Source organism: Notamacropus eugenii, chromosome 1, assembly GCF_028372415.1.
Source record: "Notamacropus eugenii isolate mMacEug1 chromosome 1, mMacEug1.pri_v2, whole genome shotgun sequence".
Lineage (NCBI taxonomy): Eukaryota > Metazoa > Chordata > Mammalia > Diprotodontia > Macropodidae > Notamacropus > Notamacropus eugenii.
Genome location: NC_092872.1, coordinates 102294781 through 102319491, shown reverse-complemented (window position 1 = coordinate 102319491; position 24711 = coordinate 102294781). Strand labels below are relative to the sequence as shown.

The following is a 24711-nucleotide window of genomic DNA, read 5'->3' as shown; positions in this document are numbered from 1 at the left end:
ATTTCTTTTCCATTTTCTGGGCATTTTCCCAGCCAGTGACTTGACTTCTGAATATTCTCCTCCCCCCCACCTCGCCTCCAGATCTGCCCAGCCAGTGCTTGGGGTCTGAGATTCAAATGCTGCTTCCCAGCCTCAGGACTTTTGGCGGGGGCAGGGCTGCTAGTCAGTGTGAGATCAAGTTCGGGTGCTCAGGTGGGGGCAGGGCCGCCTCATGGGCTCAGTTCCCTCAGGGGGTTTATGCAGAGACCTTCAACAATGGATCCGGGCTCCTGCCTGCTTGGGGAGCCCCTGTCTGCTCCCGCCTCCACTGCTGCCTCCCGAGGGGGCCTGAGTTATGGGGGCACCCCACTCCCTTCTTGACCTGCCAAAGAGACCCTCTCACCGAACCTTGTCACCTGTGGGTGGAGGGACCCGCGCGGCCGCTGGCGATTCCATCCCTGAAGCCTGCTCGGATCTGCTCCTCTCCACGCCGCACGGCCAAAGAGGGCTGGGCTCAGCTGGCTCTGGGTCTGCAGCGTGAAGGACCTTTTGCGAGAGGTTTTCAGGCTCTCTGGAACAGAAATCTCCTCCACTCCATTGTTCTGTGGCTTCTGCTGCTTCACAATTTGTTGGCAGTTCTTTTTTACAGATATTTTATGGGCTGTGGGTTCGGAGCTGGTGTATGTGCGTCTTTCTACTCCGCCATCTTGGCTCCGCCCCCCCAACTCTTGGTTTTAACCCTAGCTCCTTTGACCTCTGGAATATCATATTTCAAGTCCTCTGATCCCTTAATGTAGAAGCTGCTAGATCTTATCTTATCCTGATTGTGTTTCTACAATACTTGAATTGTTTCTTTCTGGCTGCTTGCAATATTTTCTCCTTGACCTGGGAGCTCTGGAATTTGGCTACAATATTCCTAGGAGTTTTCCTTTTCGGATCTCTTTCAGGTGGGGATCAGTAGATTCTTTCAATATCTATTTTACTCTTTGATATTAGAGTATCAGGGCAGTTTTCCTTGATAATTTCTTGAAAGATAATGTCTGGGCTCTTTTTTTGATTATGGCTTTCAGGTAGTCCAATAATTTTTAAATTGTCTCTCCTGAATCTGTTTTCTAGGTCAGTTGTTTTTCCAGTGAGATATTTCACATTGTCTGCTATTTTTTCATTCTTGATTTTTTAATAAAGTCATTAGCTTCCATCTGGTCCATTCTAATTTTTAAGAATCATTTTTTTCAGTAAGTTTTTGGATCTCCTTTTCCATTTGGTCAATTCTGCTTTTTAAGGCATTCTTCTCCTCGTTCATTTTTTGGATCTCGTTTTCCCATTTAGGTTAATCTATTTTTTTAAGGTGTTATTTTCTTCAGCATTTTTTTGGGTCTCCTTTAGCAAGCAGCTGGCTCATTTTTCATGATTTTTTTGCATCATTCTCATTTCTCTTCCCATTTTTTCTCTACTTCTCTTACTTGATTTTCAAAATCTTTTTTGAGCTCTTCCATGGCCTGAGACCAATTGATATGTTTCTTGGAGGCCTTAGATGTAGGAGTTTTGACTTTGTTGTCTCTTTCTGGTTGTATGTTTTTTTTTTTCAATGGCATTGTTTTTTTATTTTTTATTTTGTAATGTTTAACAATCACTGCCATACAATTGCGATTTTATCCCTCCCCACCTACTCCCCACTACCCCCCTCCCTCCCCACGACTGCATACAATTCTGTATAGATTCTACATATACTTTCCTATTGAGTATATTTTCACTATAGTCATGCTATGTAGTCAGACTAAGATAAATGAAAGAAATCGTATAACAAATCAGAGCATGATACACAAACACATACACAAACATGATCTGCTACAATGTGTGAGTGACTTCCATATTTCTCTCTCTGAGTGTGGCAGGCATTTTGCCTTGAGATCCTCCATTGGGATTTTTTTTTTTGGTAAGAAGTTCTTGTGTTATTACAAAAATCTAAGTCTACCAGAAAAAACTCTCACACACTGTGGTTGTTGCTGTGCATAAAGTTCTCCTGGTTCTGCTCCTTTCACTCAGCATCAGGTCATATAAGTCCTTCCAGGCCTCTCTGAAGTCTTCTTGTTCATCATTTCTTATGGCACAATAGTACTCCATTAAATTCATATACCATAATTTATTCAGCCATTCCCCAATTGATGGACATCCCCTTGACTTCCAGTTTTTGGCAACTACATAGAGTGCTGCTATAAATATTTTTGTACATGTGGGACCCTTTCCCATTTTTATGATCTCTTGGGGATATAGTCCTAGTAGCGATATTGCTGGGTTAAAGGGTATGCACATTTTTGTAGCCCTTTGGGCATAGTCTGGTTGTATGTTTTGATCTTCCTTATCACCAAAGTAAGATTCTATAGCCTGATTTTATTCCCCATTTTTGCTAATTTTCCCAGCCAATTGTTTGACTTTTGAGCTCTTTCTCAAGGTAGTTCTCTGCTTCCAGTGGGGGTGTGGGGGGATGAACAGTCAGCCACTCAATCTCCCCACAGTCTGTGGGCTTAGAGATCCAGAAACAGCCACTGCTGCTGCCCTGCTGTGGGCTCCTCTCCCTCTGCCATCCTGGGGCTGGGAAGAGACCACTCCACTCTCTCACACATATCCAACAGATTTTTTCCACTGACCTTCCAATTTGTCCTCAGCATTTTGGGGTTGTAAAGTCTGGAAACTGCCACAGGTGCCAGTGATTCAGCCCCATGACACCCTCCACCCCAGGCCTGCTCAGGTGCTGTATGTGCTGGTATGCTCTGCTTCCTGCCCAGAGCAATAGATGCTTCCCCTTGACCTTCCAGGCTGTCTTGAGTTGGAGATTTGCTTCACTATGTCATTCTGTGGGTTCTGCAGCTTCAGAATTTGTTTAGAGTCATTTTCTATAGGTATTTGGCTGGGTATTTTAGCGAGGAGAGCTCTAGCAAGTCCCTGCTTTAACTCTGCCATCTTGGCTCCACCTCAAACTGGATATTTTCTTTCTAATTAGTAAAATAACAACCTCTTTTTCATTACTTAATCAGCTTAAGCCTCTATTCAAGTTCCTTAATTATTATTTGTTCAATAAATTTGTTTGTGAAACAGGAGAAACCTTTCCCATTGGCAATTACTTATACTTTCTGCATAGTAAATGCCTTAATTTCATGTTTAAATATTGAAATGACTAAACATGAAATTTATTAACAAATTAATTCAGTGATAACTGAGACATAAAGAATTACTCATAACATTTTGGTGAAATGAAAAACAATTTGGAGAAATGTCGCAGCCAGAGTTGCCATAAACACTCACTATTAAATCAATGATTTCTCTTTACTTAAGAAAACATAGTCCCATACCATTTAGTTTCAATCAAAAGGCTCTTTTTTAAATATCCTCTTTATAAGATAAACTTATTAAAAATTTCATCAGAAAAGAGCTCTCCATCTCTTTTCTCTCTTTCTTCTCCAGTTTTTCTCCAGTCATGACAGAAAACCAGTGTCTTTACCAGACACACTTGTCATAGACTTCTTTTCATAATTCCCCTTCCCCCCACAATATAACAGATTTCTACAATATAATAGTTAAGATAGTTCTAACACAATTTTTTCCCTGATCTTCTGTCTTCTATAAGCTCTCTATAAATCTTCACAGCTCAGAAGTTAAAAATACCTATTCTTGCCTTGACTTCACATGGAAAAACACCTCATAATAAAGCATTTTTCACCTGTAGCTTCCAAATGTCAGTTCAAACTGCCTTTTCCTCAACATTCCATTTGGCTTTTAAAGATACTGGAACAGTATCTATAGTCTTCGTGATGGCACACATGTTTTCCCCCATTTATTCCTAGCTTAGGAGCAGCTAGGTGATGCAGTGGATAAAACATTAGTTTGAGAATCAGGAGGACCTGAGTTCAAACTTGACCTCAGATACTTACTAGCTATATTATTGTGGGCAAATCACTTAACTCTGCTTTAGTTTCCTCATCTCTAAAATGAGTTAGAGAAGGAAATGGCATAAGATTTTAGTGTCTTTGCCAAAAAAACATCAAAAGGTGTCAGGAAGTGTCAGACTAGATCTACGTCCCTTAAAAAAACTTGTGCTGTATTTTGGGAAGAAAACATATAATATTGGATTTCAAAGGAGAAGGAAATCACTTTAGTTTCCAAGAGAAAGTGGGGTTTTTAAAGTAGACCTTGAAAGGAAAGTAGAATTCATAAAAACAAAGGATTGTTTCTGTTGTTTTTTCAGTTGTGTCATCTAGTTCATCCCACCTCATTTTACAAATTAAGAAGCTGAGGCTCAAGGAAGTTAAGTGACTTGCTCAAGTTTATACTGATAGTAAGAGTTCAAGGCAGGATTTGAACTCAGGTTTTCTGATTTCACAGCTAGCACTCTTTTCACTTGGCTGCACTGTCTCCTAAATGAGGATATAAATTTTGTCTTATAATTTTATATACCTTCAGCTTTTTCTTGCATATTCTAGGTGTTCAATAAATCATATAGTGGAAACAAGGCTGGATTTACAGTAGGAAGACCCGAATTTGAATCCAAGCTGTGTCATTTATTAGCATTGACACGGTGGACAAATTACTTAACCATCCTGGGCCTCACTGTCCTCATCTGTAAAATGAGGGAGGCTGGATTTGGTCATGTCTGAATTTCCTTCTGGCTCTAAATCTCTTCCTTTACATTAGATATTTGCTGAATGACTGGAAATTTGGGGAAATATTGAGGCTTTTGATATTAAAATTTAATCCAAACAAGATAATTTAATTGCAACTGGAAATAAGGAAAGGTATATTTTGCATTTGGTTCAATTCATTTTTCCCCATAAAATTCTTTAGGACAATGGAAAACAAATCAATGACATATGAAGATCTACACATTGCTACAGACATGCCGTCTTTTATCTACTTCCAGCGCCATAAGTAAGATAAGGCACCTGGAAATTTGTCCCAGGTAGAAAATGCAGACAGCATTGATAACATGGTACTAGAACATACCTTCTTCTCTTTGACCTTCTTGACAGCAGGGAGTGTCTTGCTTTCCTGTATTTGTATGTCTTGCACTTAGCATAGTGCCTAGCAAACAGTAAGTGCTAAATAAATGTTTTATCATTCATGATACATTCCACCACGTCTTCTAGGTATCTTAAACTTAATATGTCCTAAACAGAGGCTGTTATCTTTCCTCCTAACCCTTCCCCTCTCCAAACTTCCCTATTTCCATACAGAACACCCCCCCCTATATCCAGGTTTACAATATCGGAATCCTCCTTGGCTTTTTTCCCTCACTCTTCCAAACCAATTGGTTGACAAGTCTTGTCAATTCTGCTCTGACACAATTTCTCACACCTGTTCTTTTCTCCATACATTGCTATTGCTCTGGTTCTGACTCTTATTACTTCTTGCCTAAGACTATACTATTTCAACTGTCTTCCTTCTGGTCTCTTCTTTCTTTAATCTTTTTTCTACATAGCTGTCCAAACAATTTTCCTGATCTCCCGATCTGACCATGCCATCCCTTTGCCCAAAAAAAAAAAAAAAATCACCACAATGACTCTCTATGTCTTTTAGGATAAATTCAAACTCAGCCTAGTATTTAAACGCCTCCCACAATCTGGCTGCCAACTACCTTTCTGGGTTTCTATCAAATTATTTCCTCCATTTTCAGCTAAACTGGTCCAATAGAGATAACCCCCAAACTTGTCATCCCATCTCCATCTCTTTGTCTTTGCTTAGGTGGTCTCTCTAAGATGGCATGAACTTCTACCTCCCCTCAACCTCTTAAAATCTTTATCTTCCTTTGAGGCGCAGGTGCATGCCATTCCTACGTGAATGCTTTCTTGTTCTTCCAAGTTATTCTATTCTAACATTCTCTCTCCTTTTATTGACTTATCTCTATAAATGTTTTATCCTCATTAGAGAATACAATCTCCTTGGAGGCAAGGAATTTCTGTTGTCTTATCTCCATCACTTAATAAAGTGTTTTTTACTGTAGTAGATATTTAATAATAATAAATAGCTAACATTTGTATGCTATTTTAAGGTTTGTAAAGTGCTTCATGTGTATTATCTGACTTGATCCCCATGAAACTCTGAGGTGGGTACTATTATTATTTCCATTTTACAAATGGGGATACTGAGGCTGAGAGAGATTATATGATTGACCCAGGCTTATGCAACTAATAGGGGCAGCTAGGTGGCACAATGGATAGAGCACTGGAACAGGAGTAAGGAAGATCTGAGTTCAAATGTGACTTTAGACACTTAACATAGACAAGTCCCTATTAGCCTCAGTTCCTCATTTGTAAAATAGGGACACACTGGAGAAGGAAACGGCAAACTACCCTGCTTCTTTGATAAGAAGACCTCATGTTTGTCCATGGGGTCATGTAGAGTTGGATGTGACTGAAGGACTGGATAACAACCATACAAATAATAAGCAGAATTTCAAGTACAGCACTCCACACTGCAATTCCAGGGTTCTCGCTTCTAAACCACCAAGCTATCTTTTAATAACTACATGGTGAATCAAGAAAGACTTTCACTTTGGAGGTGGTCAAAGCTAAATTTATGAAACCCAGCTCTAATGTATACAGATGGACTTGCATATATTTATTTTCACTAAAATATTCTTTTAAAATAGAATTATTAAAGTAAAAAAGATCAAGTAAGGAATAAATTGAACCTACAAGTACAGAAGAAACTAACAGCAAATTCTTTCTTTCTTATAGCTCTCCCCAGAGATAAGAGAGGCAAACTATTCTATAATGGGTTTCCATTTGTGTGTCTAGGCTACCGATCAATTTAGAGTCCTCTTTCTCATCAGCTCTGGCATTTGGGAATATTCTGGCTGCTGTCCTGTAGGTTTTTTAAGTGTTCAGCTGATCTCCTGGGCACTAAGCCCATTTGGATTTAATATCTGTTTACTTTTGACAAGTGATTCCAAGATTTTCCTTTGGGGTACACATTTATAAGCCATTAAGCCATCTCTCTCAAAGGAAGATTTTATCCTGAAAAACCAGTAAGTCCATTGACAAGACCATAAAGTTTACTTATACATTTAGAATGGAAAGATTAGTTTTCAGAAGTAATATAATTGAATATTCTTAATACTGAATGTTTCCAATCTTTTTTTAAAAAATGTTTTATTAACATTCTTTTTTTTAACATTACTATTACCTCCCAGTGATTCCCTTTATGCCTCAAGTATCCTTCATTGCACTAAATGCGGACAAGCAAAACGAATAAACACAATCACTTGCGTCATTGACTTGGTCATGTGTGAGAGCGCATATCCCATTCTGCATCTCTAATCTAACAATGCTTCTCTTCTGAGAGAAGGGAAATGTGCTTCATGCCGAAGTTGATTGGCTACTACACGGTTAGAGTTTTGAAATTTCTTGATGTTACTTTCCTTTGTGGTAGATATCATGTAAACGATTCTTTTAATTCTGCTCACTTTACTCTCCAATCAGCACATACAACTCTCCCCAAGTTTCTCTGAATTCTCCACATTCTTTATAGTATAACAATTTCCCACTAGATTCATCTACCTGTGATTTATTCAATCACTTTCCTTCTTATTTTTTTGCTACTATGAAGAGTGACACTATAAATATTTTTGTGTATACAGGATTTTTCTTTCTATCTGTGACCTTCTTGAGGTACATGCCTAGAAGTATTATATTGAGTCAAAGGGTATTTATAGTTTGCTGATTAAAAAAATAGCATAATTCAAAAAAAATTATTTTCTGGATGGTCAACCAATTCTCAGCTCTACCAATAGTGGTTTAGAGTTTCTCAAACATTTCCATTTCCATCTTTTTTCAATTTTATGGTTATGAGGTGAAACCTCAGAATTATTTTAATGTGTATTTTTCTTTATTATTAGTGATTTGGAGCATTTTCTTATGGTTGTCAATGACTTGCTTTTCTTTTTTTGTAATCTGCTTGTCCAAATCCTCTGAGCATACATCCATTGGGGGAAGATTCTTCTTCTTCCTTAAACTTTTTTTTAATTGATGCCCTTTATTTTTACGTTGCCAGAATTTCTTCTGTTACCTTTCTCTCTCCCCTTCCAGAAAGCCATTACCTAAAACAAATATTTTCTAAAGAGAGTAAGAATAGGAAAAAAATAAGCACAACTGATCAATATATTGAAAAAGCCTAAAAATAAATGTAATGTTCTATACTCATGGACCTTCCACCTTTACAAAGGAGCAGAAAGAGGATGTCTTTTCAGAATTTTTTTACTTGGGGACTTGTTTGCTTTTCATAATTTTGCAACATATATTTTAATTGTTTTGTGGTCGTTCTTTCCATTTACATTGTTGTAACCATCATATATGTTGCTTTCTTGGCTCTGCTGATTTCACTCTCCATCAGTTCATATAAGGAATGACTTTTATTCTTCTATTTTTCAAGCCAATTTTAATATAATATACAACTTTTATTTTATATAATATTTAAGTTTATTAATTTAATTATTAATTTATTAATAATCAATCAATTAGTTATTAATTTAATTTGATATAACTTGGACATTAGATTTTTAACAGATATAGTGGGTGCTCCCAACCTACAGAATTCAGTTTCCCCATGCCCATTAGCCCCATACTTCAGAACTATCTAGATAATCTGAAGCAAAGGCAAACATAATTTGTTTCTAACTGCCCAGAGATCAGTTTATGATTCCCAGTTCTGCTGTTTCACAGCCTCACAGATCATAGGATCATACCTTAGAATGGACCTTAGCGATCAGCTCATCCCACATCCCTCACTTTATAGATGGGAAGGCTCAGAGAGTTGAAGTGACTGGTCCAAAGTCATTCGGGGATTAAAGAAGCAAAGACAGGATTCAAACCCATGTCCTCATTCCATATCCAGCAAGTTTTTCACTATTCCTCACTGCCTTCCCTCCCAATAAGTAGAAAAATGACCCAAACTATATCCATCCCCAATCTGTAGAAGTCAAAAAAGCCTCTAGTTACATGAACTCTACCTTCCCTTGCTCTTTTTGGAGGCCAGAATAATATAATATACAGTGTGCTGGCTATCAAGGTTTTTGTTTTTAAACTCCATCTGAGTCAGAACTCTCCCAGAGGCAGACTCTAATGGCTCTCTGATGTCACATTGGCTTTTCTGTCATTTACAAAAATGCTTATTTCTCTTACCAGCAGCATTAGTCTGGCCTCATCAGCCAACAATAGCCTTGCAGGAATGCTGAGAGCTGTCATCAATAATCTTCCCAGGCTGGAACACTCAGATTTCCCCTTGCAAAACTAATGAGTGCTTTATGGCCTGTCTCTTTCCACATATGTTCAGGGAACATACGGTACTAACCTCAGTTCTTTCTCTCCCAATCATCCTGTCCTTTCCCTCTCTTTTAACATAGTCTTTTCTTTCCTTAAGTAAAACAGGATACATGTCCTGTTTCTTTGATCACCAGATGGTTAGCTGTTTGTCCCTGTTTGGGCTTTTGATTAGATCTGCTTACACAGACAGATTCATTAGAACATCACTTGACACTATATAAGAGGATGTTGAAGATTTCTTTATTTCTAGAAAAAAACCCCCGATGAATGTAGTCTAGCTTCATCTTACATACTTGTAAATACTTGTTTATTCCTAAGTCATCAGATATAGCTCCAGAGGTAGGAGGAGTTCCAGAGGCTATTTATAATAATCATCTCATTTATGGAGAAGAAGGTGAGGCCCAGGGAAGTTATTCTTTGTACAAGGTCACAAGGAGAGTTAAATGGCAGGGTTGGAACCCTCTGATTCAAGGCTCTGTGTACGTTCTCTCTGCTGTACCATGCTGACTCTCAAGAGAAGGGAGATGGCTTAGAACATCTCCTGTGGATGCTATGGTAGACCCCCCCCCCTTATCAGGATAAAATAAAAGGACTGCTATGCAGCAATGAATAAGAAGTTCTGATTAGATATCAAAAATTTGTAGTAGACCCAGCCAGCACAATTGTATGATTCAGCAGATAGGTAGAAAGCTAGATAAAGCTAGAGTAAGTACTTGCTTACTATGTGCCAAGAATTTTGCCAAGTGTTGGAATAAATAAAAACAAATCCTTGCTTTCAAAAACCTTAGAATGGGGAAGACCATATAGAAAGGGGAACTGGAAAGGATTGGAGTAGGTGGTATGGTATGAAGATTGCTGAGAAGTGATGTGGAGACATGCACAAGATAAGCTGAAAGCTAACTCATGAGAGCCAGCAGACCCAAAGGAGAAGTCCAAGGTTGAGTGAAGAGGAAGACGAGGATGAGGGGGAGAGTATAGGCAGCACAGAAAAGATAAGGCTGGTAAGTAGGATAAGGAGGACTAGAGAAGGTGGTTGGTGGACTTGGTTAGGCATGAACAGCAGTAAGAAAGGGAGTTCAAAGGTCGATAACAGTGTATTGATTTGATGGATTGGTTATCCATTCCAAAGGTATGTACTTTTAATTCCATTTCAAGATGGCCCAAGTTCTTTAGGATTTCTGAATATGCCAATTCAATTCAGTTCATTTCAATCTGACAAATATTTATGATGCCAATTGTGGAAAGGCTCATCTTTGGGGAGGATGACTAAAAAGGAGTAAACTCTGTGTAGCCAGAATCAGAGATCTCATTTGAAGGTTGACCCAGTCAAGAGGCTAAACTGCCCCTTTCCTGAGCCACCATGAAGTTTCTTTTGGTCTCTCTGGGCTGTGATGTTAATTGTCAAGAGTATGCGTTTTCAAGCTTCTGGGTCAAAGATGATGCATCTACACCTTTACTTCTCTTTGATGCAATCTCTCCTCTTGAATAGAGTGCAGCAAACATTTCTAAAGCAGTTCAAGGGGCCAGAAATGATATTAATTGCTTTGAAGAGCAGTGTTTCTGTGATAATGCTGTTTTTTAAGCCACAAAAATGCTGGCATGCTTTTCTTTATTCTCTTAATTCTGCTTAGGGATGGAATGTTATTTTTAAGACAGTAAAATTTGCAACTTCTAACAAGGAAAAAAAATAGTGGCAGTCTCTTTTTAGTATCATTTGATCATTTTAGTCCAAAGTATGGATTTAATTTTTCTTCTTTTCCTTTAGATAGCATAATCTAATGTTTGAGAAGCTAACCCATCTGCCTACAATAGATTCTTATGGGACAAATGGCACTTTGAAGTTGATATGCAGTGAGTTAAACAAACTATTCATCATCAGCATTGTTATTTTCAATGAAATGAAATTAAAGTTGCTAAAGGAGTCAGCAAGAACTTGGGAGGAGCCAGTGGTAGTCTCTGCCCTAAACAGAGTAAAAATTTGCCAAGAGCCTTTGGAATAAGGATGCGTCCAGCCTTTGACATTACACCCTTAGGACCATGAGACTGTTCCATCTAACTTGAAGCTAAATTCTCCGTATGTGATTATGGAATATCTTTTTAAAAAAATATCTTGAATATCTTTTTTTTTTTTTAAGGCAATTAGGGTTAAGTGACTTGCCCAGGATCACATAGCTAGTGACTGAGGCTGCATTTGAGCTCAGGTCCTCCTGACTCCTGAAATGTGTTTCCAGCGTTAAAATCATTAGTTTCTAATGTTGAACCATTGGACAGATGGCAAGAACTTTCTTTTCTAGGTATTCAGTAAGTGGACTAGCAAATTCAAGGTTATACCTTTATAGAGACTATTTCCCAGGGTGTTAGCTCTAGACAAGGGCTGAAAGCCCTTAGTTTCAGAATTCTGGCTATTTCCATTGAAAGTTGAAGGGAAATGTTAGTCAAGGTAGAGGTAGAAGTTTCACTTATGTGGAACATGCTGCGTTCTGTCTCTCCATCAGAGTGCTCAGTCCAAATAATTATCTTTCCATGTAGCATCTCAATGACAGAATTCCCAGACTAAACGCACCAGAGTCAGGCATTTCCATAACTGCGATGAGACACACATACTTGGTATTTTCATACATTTCAATAGATTTCACATCAATATAGGTAATCCTTTTAAAGCAACAGATCACAAACCAACCATTCTTATCTATCATTTGTTATTCTTGCCTTGATCTTCCCCTAAGGCATCAGAGGATGACTACCTTTTCACCTCTTCTGAACTCATTGGAGATTTGCTCACCCAAAGTCACACATGTAGCAAACAGCAGACGCAGGATTTGAACCCAGGTCCTCTTGGCTCCATAGCCAATGCCTTTGCCAAAGTTTCACCATTTTGGGAAAATCATCATCTCATCTAATGAACTTATGAATAAGAAAACTTTCATCCTTTGGAGAGTAGCATAAATTATATGCTGAGCTCTCAAAAAAAGAATGTCAGAAATATCTACAACAATATTTTAGAAGATAGCTTCTTCCTGTTTTGCTAATTATAAAATATACTGAACTCTGAAGTAAAGGTCTTCTATACTACGGTAGGACTGTTTAGTCAGAATCTGTGCCTTTACCTTCAGGACGTATCAATTCAGCACAGATGTGACAAAAAGGTGTAAAGCTGAAGTGATCATACTTAGGTATGTTAGGGGTACTGTCTGCCGTAAAGTAATTATAAGCCTTCAACATCTGAAACCACTAGAAAAAAGAGTATTCAACTGGATTACCACAAAACTCTGCTTTCAGCATCATTTTGTGTGTGTTTCAATTACTACCAAGCAGCAAGCAGGATCATGGCTATTAGAAAACTTTAAGCAGGATTGATTTTTCATGGGCCTGCTACCTTAAAAGTGGAATGGATGGGCAGTAGCTTCCTCCAGCATGACTCGAGCACTACCAGAATGATTTTATGCTCTGACTTGAATGATCAGCAGATGTTATAGAAACTGTCTGTCTTTGCTAGAGAGGCTCATAGCTCGATGAACACCATCTTGAGTCATTAGCAATAGGCCAATATGCAGTTTGGAAATAGTGGATGGAGTGTACCTAATGCCAATAGTGGCAGAGAAGCCTACAAGTAAGAATCAAGAGAAATTTTCAGGATTGTTTGAATGAATTGGGAAATTTCAGGGTTTGTTCTATTTGCCTCCCTAAGCAGATGAATCAGATTTGATTTTCATTCTCCCATCATGTTCACAGGATCCTCGATAGGAACACAGATCTACAGCTACAAGGGATGAAAGAAGTTATTGAATGATCTAGCCATCTCATCTTACAAATAAAGAAAGTGAGGCCCATTAAGATAGAAAAGGCAGAGGAGGAATTTGAACACAGATCTTTTATCTATAGTGCCAGTATACATTCCACTCTACTAGAGATGGTTGGGTGGTACAGTGGATGTGGAATCAGCAACACCTGAGTTCCAATACAACCATAGACACTTGACAGTTGTGTGACCCTGGGCATGTCATTTAACCACTGTCTGCCTCAGTTTCCTCATCTGTAAAAGAGGAATGATTATGACATCTACCTCCCAGAATTGTTGTGAGGATAAAATAATATTTGTAAAGCACTTTGCAAACACCTTCAAGCACTATATAAGTGTATATTAATATTGTTACTACCACTAGTATTACCCACATACATTCTGAACTCAGAATTAATACAGAGTAGGCATACAAGCATACCCATAAGCTGTTTTCCCCTACCACAAGCCTTCTTATAAGGAATAGAAATATTTTAAAAGTCAAAGATTAAAGTGTGATATGGGGCTCTTTGACTATGGTAGGTTGAGCCAAATAGCCGTCAAATCAGTGTGTTTTTGATAAGAATAAGAAGGGAAGCACTGCTTTATTCAAAGTGGTGGGTAGAGAGACCCATATACCTCATTTACTGTAAAATCTTGTCAGGACTTTGGAGTGTATATTTAAATTGCCTTTAAGTGTTAGCATTCTGGCTCCACTGACTGAGCCCTTGTCTGGTATTTAGGAACTCTCTGAAGACGTGACTTTGACCAGACATGTCTACGTGCCAGACTTTATGGAATTCCACCTTCAAAGGAACATCTGGATGGACTAATTAATGATTAAACACTTTGGAAAATGGAATGAAATATATCACACAGAATGGTCAAATTTCTACTCTTGTTTCATCTCTTTTGTTATTTCACATGCCCAAAAGGGGCAGTAAGAATCAGCATGGAGTGGCAGATTGAGAACTGGTCTTGAAGTCAGGAAGTTTTGGGGTTCAAATCCTGCCCTGGACATATCTTGATTGTGTGACCCTGGGCAAGTCACCTAACCTCTCAAGGTCCCAGACTACTTTTAAATTGACCATGCAACTGCAGACCTGCATTTTTAAAGGTAGTTTCTTCACCAAGAGTTCCCTAAACCACTGAAATCACAAGTCTAGTAAAGGAAAAAAAAAAAGAGATGGGTCATAAAGTCCTAGACCAGGGAGTGCCTCAGTATAGCATAGAAATGAATCCGTAGTCTTGTAGCTATGTTATAAGCCCTGGTACTTCTTACCAAGCTAAAAAGCCAGAAGGGCTCTAGGGACGGACTAATCAGTACAAAGATGCTCATCTTTGGAATACTGTTTTACTGGGATATAAGAAAAAAATAACCAGTAGTTTATGAAGACTATCTATCTAGGTATCAGTGGAAAGATCATAGGTTACTAGGACTATAAGGGCCGCTGCAGGCCATTCAGCCTGACCCTGTGATTGTGTAGATAAAGGAAGTGCACCCATTAAATTACTTGATGCAAAGCCTCATAGGCATGCGGTAAATGAAAGATGAAATGGCTGAGGAAACATGGGTTTGAGATTCTCAATGGTGCAGTGGATAGAGTACTGGGCCCAGACTCTGGGAGACTCTACTTCCTGAGTTCAAATCTGACCTCAGACACTTATTAGCTGTGATCCTTCACAAGGCACTTAATCCTGTCTGCCTCAGTTTCCTCATCTGTAAAATGAGCTGGAGAAGGAAATGGCAAACTGCTCCAGTATCTTGGCCAAGAAAACCTCCAAAGGGAGTCACATGGACATGATTGAAATGACTGAACAACAAACAAATGCCAATTGCCTAACAAGTTGAGACTAGGTCTTCCTCAGTTCCCACCAGTACTTGGTGTTTTAATTCCTTCGGTCAAGAGGTGGCAAAGTTAAAATCTGAACCCAAGTCCTCTGGCTTCAAATTCAAGGCTTTCCCTACTACAAAAGTACAAAAACATCAAAGGATTATAGAACTAAAGAGCAGAGGCCACTAAGTCAAATCTCTTCATATTACAGATAAGGAAACTATATCAGAGGTTGTCACCTGGGCACTGGGAACAGAGTGAGGGCAATTTTCAAGATCTGGCTCTCATATTAAGAGTGTGAACAAACAGCTTAACTTGAGCCTCACTTTCCTAATCTCTAAAATGGAGCCAATCATATTTTCACTACTACTTCACAAATGATAAAGGAACTCTGTAAACTGTAACATGCTATGTATATTTGAGTCATTTTTTTATACTTACAGCAATTTATAAACACCAAAATGGTATTTCAAGGAAAAAATTCAAGTTGGAGATTCTTTTTACCTATGATACTTATTCCTAGGAAAGGTTGACTTATGAGAACATGGATAATATGTGTCCTTGGTCTTTGTATAGCCTTTATGTCATCTCTCTCTCTCTCTCTGGCAATCAAGGTTAAGTGACTTGCCCAGGGTCACACAACTAGTAAGTGTCTGAGAACAGATTTGAACTCAGGAACTCCTGACTCCAGGACTAGTGCTCTGTCATCCACTGTACTACTTAGCTGCCTATGTAATTTTTTCAGGCAATATCAAATAGTTTTAGAAGAATTCCAGTTTAGATTTTTTTTTTTTGGTGAAGGGGAGTTTGGATGTGTTGGTTTAGTCAGTGTAGCTGCCTGTTGAGGAACTTCCTCTACTAATGGAGATAAGCATCTTCTCTGAAATTTATAGTCTAAGAGAGTACACAGAGTGCCCTAAGTCACATGGCCAGTAGGTATCAAAAGAGGGAATTGAATCCAGGTCTTCATATAAGCCTGAGGCTACTTCTCTATACTATGTCATACTGCCCCCGAAGTTTGGATTCATTCATAGAACACATGGTACTTGACACCTGTAAGTAGGGTTGGGCTTAGGTATTTTTAGCCTCTGTTCCCCAAATCTCCTTCCCATCCCAGTTAACTATTCAAGAACACTAAAGCTGGCTATGTTTAACAGCACCACTCACTTCTGTATTCATCCCTCCTCCCTAACTTCTACCCTCCTAATTGTACTCATGACCAAGACACAGGATTACAGAAGTACAAAATTTAAGAGTTGGAAGGAACCTTTTAATTGAGCATTTGTTATACCCTCCATATAGCCCTCATTATTTATTAGCAAGGATCTTTAAGCAAAGATAAATGGCATTTTGATAGATGGCCTATGGAAAGACAAAGTTTATTCTTTGTTTTCTTTGCTGAATTTTCCTCTGGATCATACCCTCTAACTGGAGGTGTCCCTCTGGGTTCTGTCCTGGGCCTTCTTCTCCATATCCCATTTCACTGGATGATCTCATCAGCTCCTACGGATTTAATTACCATCTTTATGGTGATGATTCCCAAATCTATTTTCCTTGCTCTAATTTCTTTTCCAACCTCAAAAATCTTGTATCTCCAACTGAAAAGGCATCAAAAGAGGATTACAGTGGAGGAAAAGGTGGAATCATAAAGAGTTAAGTCTTGGGACAATTTTAGCATCATTCAAGGTACTTCTGTCAGAATCATTCCTGCTGTCAGCTTTACTCTATGCGGATAGCTGAAAAAAAGGTACATGCCTCCTCATGCAGCATGCATAGATCAGGAAACAGGAAATGAAATTTAGTTCCTAAGAGATAAGAAATCCTGACAAACTGAAGTTAATTATGCACCAACAAGAGTTTTTAGACAGTAGAGTCTTCCTAGGATGTGATTCTTAAAGAAAGCCCTCAAGCAGACAGGGACACAGAAAGGGATGCTTATTTTTCTGATAAACTCCAGGGAAGTGAGAAGCAATAGAAATAAAGAAGAGAAACACACACACACACACTTTTATGCCAGCTCTTAGAAGGTAAACATGTTTTCCCGGACAAACATGGATCTACTATATAAAAGACAACCACCCTTCCTCCCCCTGTCCTTCTCCATCCTATTCCTATGGTTGTCAGTAATAAAAGTAAGAGAGAGGGTGACTGCTTTTACTTTTCCTCATTGATTACAAAGAGGCAGAAGCACCAGATGCCTCAATAAATCACAGAACTCTCATAACATTTTCAGCTTTCTGTTCATGAGTCATAGAACTTGTCCACACTGGGCTTTTTTCTTTGTGGTTCATGTTTCTTTGCCTTGTAGAACTTCCTTCTGCAAGGTGTTTACTGTTTCTCAGTTGACTCCCCTGCCCTGTACATATCAAATGCTCTACTAATACATTCCAATTTGACAAAATCAGTTCTAGAGGAAGTCATTAGATTGAACTCGGTTTTGATTTTTGGTATTTGCATTTGCCTAATGTCATGGCAACACAGTGATGATACCAACATACTTGGAGATGTGTGGGCGCTTCCTTCTTTGCCTTTTGCCTCCCTCCCTCTCTTCCTTCCTTTCTCCCTTCTTACCTTCTTCCTGCCCTCCTTTCTTTCTCCTCTCCCTTCTTTCCTCTTTTCCTCCCTCTCTTCCTTCTTCTCCCTTTTCTTTCCTTCCCTTTGTCCCTCCCTCTTTCGAAGCTTCCTTCCTCTCTCCCTTGCTCCCTCCTTCCTTGCCAAACCTGGTTGACCATTTCTTTTTTTCTAAATTAATTAATTTTATTTATTTTCTGTGTTCTATAATCACTACCATATAACTTAGATTGTTATTTTTCCTTCTCTCCTCCCTCCCTCCCCGAGATGGCATACAATTTTATATAGGTTCTATTCAAACACTCTTATTAAATACATTTTCACTATAGTCATGCTGTGCAGAAGAATTAAAATGAATGGGAGAAATCATATAAAAAACCAAAACGTAATACACACACACATGATCTGCTACAATCTGCGATTGAATTCTATAGTTCTTTCTATGGATGTGGAAGGTATTTTGCCTTAGAAGGGCATTGGGAATTTTTTAAAGTCCTTGCATTGCAATGAAGTTCCAAGTCTACCACAAAAAACTCTTTCACACTGTGGTTGTTAATGTGCACAAAGTTCTCCTGGTTCTGCTCCTTTCACTCAGCATCAGATCATATAAGTCTTTCCAGGACTCTCTGAAAGTCTTCCTGTTCATCATTTCTTATGGCACAATAGTATTCCATTACATTCATATACCATCATTTATTCAGCCATTCCCTAATTGATGGGCATCCCCTCAATTTCCAGTTCTTGTCAACTACAAAGAAAGCTGCTATAAATATTTTTGTACATGTGGGACCCTTTCCCATTTTTATGATCTCTTGGGGATACAGTCCTAGAAGCGCTATTGCTGGGTAAAAGGGTATGCATATTTTTGTAGCCCTTTGGGCATAGTTCCAAATTGTTCTCCAGAATGGTTGGATCAGCTCACAGCTCCACCACCAATGAATTAGTGTTCTAACTCTCCCACATCCTCTCCAACATTTGTCATCTTCCTGTTCTGTCATGTTTGCCATTCTGATAGGTGTGATGTGGTACCTCAGAGTTGTTTTGATTTGCATCTTTCTAATCAAAAGGGAATTTCTTCCTCTGAAAATTGTCTGTTCATATCCTTTGACCATTTATCAATTGCGGAAGACCATTTCTTGATAAAGAGTTAAAATACTGCTTTAGAGGATGTCAGAGGCAAGAATACTGCCCTTCTTTCTAGCCTTGCCCTAATCCCAACATCCTTAAAGAAATTCAGAAAATAAAAGTTTTGTGAGAGTGGTGGTGATAATAAACTCAAATTTAGTAGAAATGAAGCCTGGCTTTTACTTTAGAAATCCTCTCTTCATGGAGGACTTTGCACCCTTTTTTCCTCTTAAGTTTTAAAAATTAAATGCTATTTTTGTCATTAATATGAATCAATTTTTTCTCCTTTCTCCTTTCCACACCACTGGGAAAAAAAAGAAGAAAAACAAATTTTTGGAAAAAATATACACAGATAAGCAAAACAAACTCTTTCATTGGACATTTTTAAAAAAGTAGGTGTTATTCTGCACCCTGAGTCTATCACCCCTCTGTCAGGAAGTGGAGAGCGTGCACTATGTATGATTCTCTGGAATAATGGATGGTAACTGTGTTGATCAGAGTTCACAATGGTTAGAACACCAGGTCTGGAATCAGGAAAACTTGAGTTTAAATCTGGCCTTGGACACTTACTAGCTTTGTGGCAAGTCATGGAACCTTTGTTTGCTTCAGTTTCCTCATCCTCATCAATGGGGATAATATTGGCACTACCTCCAAGGGTTGTGGCAAGGATCAAATAAGTTAATAAGTATAAAATACTTAGCACAGAGCCCAGCGTGTAATAAATGCTACATAAATGTTAGGTATTGTTCTCCTTTCTCTCTCACACAGGGAGAACAGATGAACAAAACAGAGGAACATGAGTGTTCATACATTTACAAATGGAAGGGAAAAATTCAAACCTTTTAAAGAATAAATGGCATGTCATGTCTTCTGTTCTTCCTAAATCCAAATCTTTCCCCAGGGTAATACTCCACCCACAAACGGATGAGGCAGGAGTTTTATCACAACTCTTACCACCACAAGAAGGTAAAAGTAAAACAATTCAGTTGGCTAAGTAGCTGTTGTACATGGAAACAAGACAGCACAGTGAATGGGAAATAGAAGAAATGGCTTCTGATTTTGCCTCCGAAATTTAATCATTCTGTGCCTCAATTTTCTCATCTGTTAAATGGGAGAGGTGAGGTTGGATTTGATGACCTTTAGGGTTCCACTCTGGTTCTAAATCTATAATCCTATAATCCTTAAAAACCAAACAAACACCCAACAACAACTTAATTAAGTGTTCCTTCTTTGTAAAATGAAAGGGCTTTGCTGACTCCTGGGTCCTTTCCTGTTCTAAATGCTATGAGCTTAGTTACCAGTTGTGGCATTGGACAGATAGTTTCAGCCTCAAACTGAGTTACCACATAGCCCTTACTCCTCAATTAAAAACTCCATAAGATAGCTCTAAAAGATGGGATTGGTGGAGCTTCATTAACAGATGCTTTTCTGCATTTAATGTACTGTCTACCTCTCCGAAACACCCTTAGCGCCTCAGAAACTATGACGCTAGAAATACTTCTGCCCCCAGGATCTGTAACATGGTTTGAGTGAGACAATTTCCTGTAATTTGGCAGGAAAAAAGCCACCACCTATGGTTAACATCAAAGCTTAGGCAAGTTTTGTTACCAGGACATATTGAATAAGGACCTAAAAGACTTGGCATGTTTCCCAGACTTGGAAACCTGTAATTAGCCATATCTGTAATTCTGGACAGCACAATGAAAAATTTCAGTGAAAACTCCAGAATTTAGAGATCTATTGGGAGGAGGTAGCTTGGAGGGTACTCCAGAGTATCAGAAGGGAAATCTTTCTTGAAATGAAATGCCATGATGGAAAAGCCTTAAACTTACTATGCCATGGATTTATTATTACTTTTCTAAAAACAAAACAAGTATGAAGGAGAAATGAATTAGGAACTGTTGTATCTTGGTGGGGGGGGATTTATATCTTCTGTGGATCTGAGGGGAAAATGTGGAATAGAAGAAAGATGACGCTAATTGGGAGAATGATGGTCTAGCCCCAACTGTGGTACCATTTAGCTGTGAGACTGGGCAAATTCCTTACCCTCTGGCTTCAGTTTCTTCACCTATATAACAAAATGGCTGGAGATGACATGCTGTATGAGTGAAAATTACTTCCAATTCTAATACTTGAAATCTCCAAATCCTAAATCTGAAAGTCAAGTTTAAACTGGCTAGTATCTGCTATAGGATCCCAATTTTTTTTGGTGGGGTTTTGTGAGGATGAGACTGGACGTATTATTTCACTGGCATAGGGAACGCCAAAGGTAATTCTCTTTATCAGCGAAGATAGGCACCTTTTCAGCAACTTACAGGGTCACATATAGCACAGAAGTGCAGCTTGGACCTAATTTACATCTTCATTTTGAGACTAATCCTCTATCTGGCTAGGCCAAGCTGCCTTTAGAGTGAATAAACTGAACAATGTGTCTGTGACTTAGAAGGCTATGGAGAGAAGGGCAGGCGCTGGATGATGGAGGGGATGGAGAGATTCAGTACTCATTTGCCTTGCATGAAAGGCAGGAGAACACTGGGCTAGGCCTCAGGAGGCAATGGATTCTAGTACTGATTCTGTACAGCATTAATGAACTGTGGGATTTTACTGAATAGTGCCTGTCAGTACTTATGAAATATGGGTAACTGCTCCCCAGTAGGGATAGATGGTATTAAGATGAAAAAAATCCAAGTCATTTGGAAGAAGGCATGCATAACACGTACACACACACACATACTCACACACACATACACATGTCATACGACTGTAGATTATATAAACCTCATGCTGAAAAAAAAACCCCTGCATTATCTCACCACATAGCACTGAATTTTATCCATTTAAGGCCTATATCCTTACAACCACCTCTGAGAGGTCACTCAATACACTATTTAGTTTTCTGTAGAAGGTAATTTCCCATATTCTAACAGAACCAGAGCCCCTAAAAGGTCCTACCTGCATCACTAGGGTAAATTGTTTACTCTTACAAAGTCCTAGTCATAGGATTAGGCCAATTTCTAAGTGTTTATCTAAGGCTACTCATGCAAATTAAATGAATGCAAACTATATTCATAGGAAATGCTAGCTGTTTTTCTCCCCAGAAAGAGATATGCTGATTACTTTTGAGGAAAAATTTTAAGGTTAAAAAAAACACACCAAAACATAAAGAGCATCTATGAAGTCAATTTTAAGGAAATAATAAAGCCTCTGTCTCTGGCTAGCATCCTTCTGAGGATGGGGAAAAGCTGGTGCAATATAAAAGTGAACATTTGACTAACGGCGAGTGACAAGTGATAGGACAACTTATAAATAAGCCATCATATATTTTCTCTGCCTTGCAGAGTTGGAAACACACACCAGTCATTTATTCTTTCATTCAAATATCTATGGAGCTCTTACTACATATGGAGCACTGTTCTAGGTATTACTGTGGAAAATACAAAGGTGAAAAAGACAGGTCTTTGTCCTTGAGGAAGTGCCATCCTGGAGGGGACCTAGGATATGTATATAGCTAACTATAATGCAAGGTAGAATATGAAGTAAAGAGGGAGCTAGCATGGGCATTTAGAGAGGCAGAGAGAAAAGGGGGAGAGGGAGAATAAGAAGGATAGGGAGCTGACTTTTGACTGGAAGAGAAGGAGCAAATTAGGAAATGCTTGATGCTGCTGGTATTTCATCAGGTAAAGATGGAGAGGGCAAAATCAATTGGGAAAGGGTAGGGCAAATTCAAGCAACAGCAAAGCAGAAGAATGCTGAGGACTTCAAGTATCAAGGCTACACATTTATTAGGCACCTACTTATGCCAGACACTGAGCTAAGAGTTGAAGATACAAAGAAATGGGAAAAAAGGTTCCTGCACTCAAGGAGTTCATAGTCCAAAGGGGGAGATAGAATGCAAACAACTATGTCCATTATGTTGCAGATGATCTCAGTGAGGAAGGCACTAATATTAAAGGAAAGGCTTCTTGTGGAAGGTAGGATTTTAGTTGAGAAATCTAGAGAAGCCAGGAGCAGGAGATGAGGAGGCATGGGGATAGGGTGGGGCAGTCAGTAAAAATACAAAGAGTGGGGTGCTAGAATGTTTTGTGCAAGGGATAACAAGGGATGTAGAGTCCCTAAATTGTAGAGTATGTGAGATAAAGTAAGGTGTAAGAGGTTTGGAAAGGTAGCAAGTGTCCAGGTTATGAAAGATTTTAAAAGCCAGAGGATTTTATATTTGACTGTAGAGGTGATAGGGAGCTACTGGAGTTTCTTGAGGGGGAGATGACCTGGTCAGACATGTATTTAGGAAAATCACTTTGACAGTTGAGTGGAAGATGGACTAGGTTGGGGAATGTTAAAGCAAGGAGACTAACCAGCAGGCTATTGTAATAGTCTGGGTATGAGGTAAAGAGGGACTGAACTAAGGTAGTGGTTGTCTGAATAGAGAGAGGGGAACACACACAAGAGATGTGGCAAAGGTAGAAATGACAAGATTTGGCAATGGAAAGGATATGCAAGGTGAGAGTGAGAGGCGATGATACTGAGGCTGTGAGTTTGGATGAGTAGGGATCTGATAGTTGTGTCCTTGACAGTAATAGGGTATGTGTGTATGTGCATGCATGTGTAAATATCCCTACATGCATAATACATACATGTATGTACACACACAACCTACCCCACAATATACATATGTACACACACAGGAATACATACATATGTATCCCATCCCACCTAGCATGCTGCTGAGCCATCTTTGCCAGGCTAGTTGGGGGGCACTAGGACCCCTTCCCTCACCCACCATCTAATAAAACTCCTTCCTCTTACACATAAATAGCATCTCATTTTTGTCTCAGAGCAGGGCTACATTTTGATCTTCCCTCCCTCCCACACCTTGAAAGTGTATTCTGCAGGAAATGAATGTAAATCGCTTTTCATATCGGTGATGATGCCATCACATTAGGTCATGCTAGAATGTTTTATTATTATTATTATTTGTTATGCAGCTTTTTTTTTTTTCTGTTTCTGTCTCGTTTCTCTGGGTTTGACAGGCCTGGCTTCTTCCTCTTTCCTTCCCCAGTGGGCAATGGGATGGGGATGGTGCCATCTGCCTTCCTTCGGAAGTCTCATGTTTTGCTGTGAAATGTAACAGCCCTCTCACTTGTGTCCCTGAAGGCAAGAGTTGGAGGCAGTAATACATATGTGTGTGTGTGTGTGCGTGTGTGTGTGTATAGAGAGACAGTAGCAGAGGTGGGTTGTGGGAAAAGATAATGAGTTGGATATAATCAAGTTTAAGATACCTATGAGATATCCAGTTCAAGATGTGCAACTGACAGTAGGAGATATGAGACTGGAAGCTAGGGGAGATGTATGCAAGAGAGCAAGATAACCAGAAACATGGCTAGTGATAGGTGGGATAGCTTGAATGGAGGGATAAGTCGAAGTCAGGGAGTCTGATTGGGAGTCTATTGTAACTTGCTAGGTGAGACGTAATAAGGGACTGAAGGAGATACCAGCAATGGGAATGTAAATATGGACATGACAGATATTGTGAAATTAAAATTCATAGGACTTGGGTTGGATAAGAAAAGGGGTGAGGAGAAGTTGAAGGTTTTAAGAAGACTGAGGTTTTAAACCTGGGTGCAACAATAAACCTGGTTGACAAAAAATGGGAAGTCAGCCAGAGGGGAAAGTGGGAGGAAATAATGGATTCAGTTTTGGGTATGTTGAATTTGAGTTGTTGGTAGGAGATTCAGATGGAGATTATAAGAAGCAACTGGATACATTGGGCTATAGTTTGAACAGAAAGTCAGGGCTGAACATACTGATTTTAAAGTAATTTCCATAAGAGTAATAACTCAAACTTTTGGAGCAGATGAGATCATCACTGCAGTAGGAGACAAGATAAGAAAGCCAAGGACACAGGGACAAAGCCATGAGGAATTCGATTTACGAGGTGGAAGAATATGGGGTCGCTAAGAAGACTGAGGTGAAGTGGTCAGAGAGGCAGGAGGAGGAACAGGAGAAAGCTGTCACAGAAGTCAAATGAAGATGGAAGATTAAGAAGAAAGTCCAAAAAACTGAAGGAGAGAGTCCTAAGTATGAAATCCTACAGAGACAGCAAAGAGAATTA

At 39.0% G+C, this 24711-nt stretch overlaps 1 protein-coding gene across 6 annotated transcripts in view; it reads right to left on the bottom strand.

Moving 5' to 3' along the window:
- The window catches only part of PIP5K1B (phosphatidylinositol-4-phosphate 5-kinase type 1 beta), a 338296-nt gene that overhangs the window by 30611 nt on the left and 282974 nt on the right, over nucleotides 1-24711 (bottom strand). Inside the window, exon 14 of one of the 6 annotated variants that reach the window (XR_011967427.1) lies at nucleotides 3643-8087. The exons of the other annotated variants lie outside the window; for them this stretch is intronic. The gene's annotated coding sequence lies outside the window, so the exon portion shown is untranslated. The remainder of the gene's footprint in view (nucleotides 1-3642; nucleotides 8088-24711) is intronic. 6 annotated transcript variants of the gene reach the window in all.